This window comes from Cygnus olor, chromosome 5, assembly GCF_009769625.2.
Source record: "Cygnus olor isolate bCygOlo1 chromosome 5, bCygOlo1.pri.v2, whole genome shotgun sequence".
Taxonomy (NCBI): domain Eukaryota; kingdom Metazoa; phylum Chordata; class Aves; order Anseriformes; family Anatidae; genus Cygnus; species Cygnus olor.
Genome location: NC_049173.1, coordinates 35568982 through 35573934, shown reverse-complemented (window position 1 = coordinate 35573934; position 4953 = coordinate 35568982). Strand labels below are relative to the sequence as shown.

The window sequence follows — 4953 nt, the reverse complement described above, 5'->3', positions numbered from 1 at the left end:
TTTCTCTGTCCCCAGGAAAATAAATAAATAAATAAATAAATATTATTTAAATAAATGTTTATTCTCCCTTTGCCTTATTTTCGTTCTCCACCCCGAGCTGGTGGCTCTCCTGGGTGGAAGGAATCCCAGAGGGGTGGAAATAGCCCCCAGCAGGTGTGTGAGGGACAAAACCCCACAGCAAAGCTCGCATCCCTGCCGTTTCTCAGGGAGCAAAGCTCTCGTCCTTTCCGCTTCTCGAAGAGCGATCGAGGGGCCATTTCTAGGCCTTGGAGGCCCATTTGGTCTGTCTGAGAGGGCTGGGTGCCGTGCTGGCCTGGGCCTGGTGCTCGCTGAGAATAAGGCCTGGCAAGGAGTGCCACCATTCATTATAATTATCAGCACCCTCTCTTTTATTTATTTACGATGGTAGTTACAGCCAATGTGTGAGCCGCCACCACTTATTTTAGTGGAAAGAGACCATGGATCCAAAACTGAGGCACGTGACTGCCAAAAAACAGCAGACAGGCAGTGAGAAACCAGAGCTGTGGTAAACGGGTGGTGTGGAGACTGTGCACAGGGTCGGAGCAAGAGGCCCCGCGGTGAGGTATTAACCTCAACCAGCCGTGTCCCTGCAAGCTTTTGCTTGGGGTGCTGGCTGGAAATGGCAGGGTGCTACACGGAAGCACGTCTTTCAGTTGCTGCATACTTACGTAAGGTATATGATTTAGGTAACACGCAGAAGTATTTTTGTAGCAATATGGTCAGTGCACCAACAATTTCCCTTTCTCTTCTAAAAAATGTTTTTGGCTGGCTGGCTGGATCAAGTGCTAATGGCTATCTCACTGGGGGAAGACGTGCTGTTTCACTTCAGTGGGGTTACACATCAACAGCCATAGAAAGGCAGCTAGGAAGTGCTTTGATACTTGGTCCCCTGGTTTGTTTGTCTACCAATAACTTCAAGAAGGAGGCAAATTACTTAACTGAATATCTGCGAGATACCAGTGATAATGAATTTACCTTTTGTAAGGTGAAGTACCCTCATTTCACAAAACTAAGTCAGCAGGTCCAACTACCACAAAAAAAGAAGCATTCCTTAAGTTTCTAACACTAGGAATAGCCAAGGCCCTGTCAGAATTCAAGTGTATTGCTGAAGTATTTTTATTCTACTAGATTCTACTATGTATTTTTGTGTAGCTAGGCATATATATGGTTTATCTATTTCTCTTCTATGCAGTTTAGTGATGTGAATGAGTAAAGATTGGCATGGTGGCCGTCTTCCCTATTCCCAATCATACTGTTACAATGATGTATTTTTATTCAGTACTTTGCAGATAAGAGTAATCAAAAAGATTAAATAAACTGATGTCTGGAAGAATAAACTGTTGTGAGCCAAATGTCTTCATAGTGAAAAATTTCTAGATAGCGCATATAATCAATACACAGGAAGTAGAAACTTTTAAATCTCACAGTTCTATTCATGGGGAGCCAAGGAATCAAATCAATGAGAGTTTGGCATCTAAGGGATCTTCCTCAAAGTGTCTGTATTGAGACTGGTAATGTGAGAGAGATGGAGAGATGAAGTGGCACAAGGAAGAGAAGACAAAATGTAATTATTAGTTTGGCAGTGTTAAGGAAAGTACGTTTGAAGGGCTACATTTATTTACAATACTACAAAAAGTAAGAAGTTATACAAAGTCACTTTGCACATTTTTAATGGTCTTTTAATGTCTAAATGATGGAAGTAGATCAGGAAAACTACGAGAAGTAGAGCTGGACCAGAATTCTGTTCCACCCATAAAACATTTAAAATGTTGCACACTCGAGAAACAATCTGACCTTTGTACCCTAAGATTCTGCCTAGCCTGTTTGGAATGATTTCTCACACTTGAAATGCAGAAAAACCTGCAGATGCAAAAAGTGCCTCAAAATGTTGGGCTTAATTTTAAAGGCCACAGACTGGACTTTTCTTGACTGACTTGAGCATGAAACTTTGGAGACAGCAGCAAGTAACTAAATCAGGTTAACTGGGATCAATGACTGGAAAGTAGCATCTCAGTTTCATAACTGAAGAGTAAAAAGAAAGCACAGATAGGTTCAGGGGTAGTTAATTCTAAAATTCAACAGCAGATGGAGTAAAGATGTGGAAGTAACTACTTTCACTGGATGTTTCTGATGTTATTCCTCCTTGATTAGGAAGGATATTGGAAGCTAAAGTTCAAGATTTGTATAAGGAGAATAAACGCAAAGTCCTCTTTGGCTAAACAAAACCAGATGAAGTTACATCAGGAAAGCATTAGTGATTTTTCCTGTAAATAAAAGGGCTAGTTACCACAATATTAGTGACTCTAGATGTCACATTTCTTTTTTCAAGCAGGTAACAGTTTCAAGCTGAGAGAATTGCATAGGAACAGAAAACTCAGAAGATTTTCCTTTTTCCTTTTCCTTGTTTTTCCTCCAAGCCCCAAAATGAGTGCCATTTTTATCTACATAGGTATAAAGATTTATAAATTATTTGAAAGATTAACAGTAGTCAGTATTATAGAATAATAGAATGGCTCAGGTTGGAAGGGACCTTAAGATCATCTATTTCCAACACCCTGCCATGGGCAGGGATGCCACCCACTACTAGTACTGTAGTTACTAAATTTGTATTAGTTGAAGGGAATAATGCAGGGTGTATGGAATGAATTGCAATTAATAGAACAAAGATACTGTTTCTTAAAGCAGAAGGAATTGCATTCTATCTTCAAGTACTCCCTAAATCTGCTACTACTAGAATACCCTTGCACATCAGTGTGTTGTACAGCAAGGTGATGAAAAGGACCTCAGTTCCAGCTCATTTGTTGACTGTTCAGTAACATATATGAATTCAGATAGGTAGATTTCATCTTCTTTGTATGGAGAAGTCAACAGTGTTTAATGTTTTTCTTTCCAATACAGGTGGCAGGGATTGTTTGCCATTAGACTGTGATCCTTTGAGTGTTTTTCTTTATACAGCGTATGTAAACATTGGAAAACATGGCATAGGTAACAAGATTTTCTTCCCCTAGCTGATCCAAAATGTTCTAAACAGCTTTGTTCACATATGTTCACATCGTGGTCTCCACTGCAGTCATCTGCAAGACCACCTTTCTTCCACTCACAGCTACTTCCTCGTTCCATTTGCAACTGCTTCCCATCGTTGTGGCAACTACAATTACTCTCTCATATGTAACCTGTACGTACGGGGAGGGGGACCCGTACACTTTAAACATTTTCTTTTAATGTAATCTAAATGCTGGAAGTAGATCAGGGAAACTACCAGCCATAGACCATGCCTAGACCCAGTTTCTATACATCACACATTTTTTTTTTTTTTAAACTGAGGATGTGGCTGCCTAGAGCACTAGCGCTTCCTCTTTTTGTTCTGTAAATCCTTACAGATACAGTCTCCCACGTATCTTTATACCTACTAACTGCTTTTTGTTTGAGCTTTTCAGGCCCTTGACACTCGCCCAGCTGCAGCACACCCAGAGCCCCGCTCCCCCCCCCCGAGGAGCGGCCTGTTTTAGCGCAGCCGGCGCGCTCTCCACCGGGTCGGGGCCTGCACCTACCCCGTCACAGCTCGGGCACAGCCAGCAGGGCCCAGCAGAGCTGCGAAACGGCGGCGGGGGCAGCCGGGGGCCGGCAGCGACGGGAGAAGAGCCGAGGGGCTGCTCCGGCCCCCGCCGCCAGCACCTGGCCTCAAGATGGCGGAACCCCGTGCTGCCCCCACCAAAGATGGCGGCCGCCCACACTCCTTTTGCCTCACGCTGCCCTTCTAGCCGCCGCTCTATGGCCTGGCGCCTTATTGTCCGGGAGCGGGAGCTGGGGGGGCGCTCTGGCCCTGCCCCCTCTATGGTGAGGCGGCGCGGTGCACGCCGGGCCGCTGGCGGAAGGGGCGGCTCACGTGACCCCGCGCAGCGCGGCGGCGGCTCGGCTCGGCGCGGAGCGTTCGCGGCCTAGCGGCGCCTCGGGGCCTCCCCGCGCGGCCCCCGGCGGCCTCCCCCCGGCGCATCCCCGGCCCGCGCCCCCCGGACGGGCCGCGGCGGCGCTTCGGACGCGGCTCCCGGCCTGCAGCGAGCGACGGTGAGCGGCTGAGGGGCGGCGGGAGCGGGCGGGGAGGCGAGGCGCGGCGCGGCGCCCGGGCCGCCCGCTGAGGGGAGGAGGCCGCGCCGCTCCGCCGAGGCCTCGCTCTCGGGGCCCGGCCCGGCGCGGGCGGCGGGGAGGCGGCGTGGGACGGGGGGGGCGCGGGCGGCCTCGGGGAGGCGCTCGCGGGGGGCCTCCCGCTGCCTCCGCCGCCCGGCAGCCCCGGGGAGCGCCCGCTGCTGTCCCCCGGCCGCCGCCGCCTCGGCGGGATTTTGTGTGTCGCTGCCCGGCCGCTTACCGGCTGCTGGGCGGCCTCGGCGTGCTGCGGGGCGCTCGTCCCGAAACACGTGTGAGGGGGCAGCTTGCGCTCAGCAGTCGGCGTGATTCGTGTTGGCATGGCTTTCTCATGGTGTCTTTTCTTCCTTTATAGCCCAAGATTTTTGTCTGCCCGAAGGAAAATAGTTTCGCTGGATTTTATTTTTTACTTTAGGTACAGACCAGCGAGCATTGCGATCGCAACTAGCTTTTTTTTTTACTTTTGTAGCATGCCTTACATAGGCTTGCAGAAACTACAGCCTAGAAGTTCGTTCTATTCCGGTTAAAATGTTTACTTACCGATTTTTAGTTTTTTATTTTTTTTTCGGGGTAGGAAAGCATTGCTCCAAGTATTGCATCAGCATTTACAGAAGGTGGTCCAGAACAGACTAGAACAAGGAAGCACTTGCCAGTCATACATTGCCCGTGAAGGAGTTGCCTCGTAGGTAGTGCTTCACATTTCTCACTTCTGTCTCTGGACATTCACTTAAATTTTGTAATACCACAGCCTTGTTTGTGTTTTGAGAAGAGACAATAGCAAAGTTAGGGTGG

The 4953-nt window shown here is 48.2% G+C and overlaps 1 protein-coding gene across 1 annotated transcript in view; it reads left to right on the top strand.

The window, feature by feature from the left end:
* Nucleotides 1-4732: 4732 nt before the first annotated feature.
* The window catches only part of RBM25 (RNA binding motif protein 25), a 32834-nt gene continuing 32613 nt past the window's right edge, over nt 4733-4953 (top strand). The window contains 1 exon segment of the mRNA XM_040558461.1: nt 4733-4847. The gene's annotated coding sequence lies outside the window, so the exon portion shown is untranslated.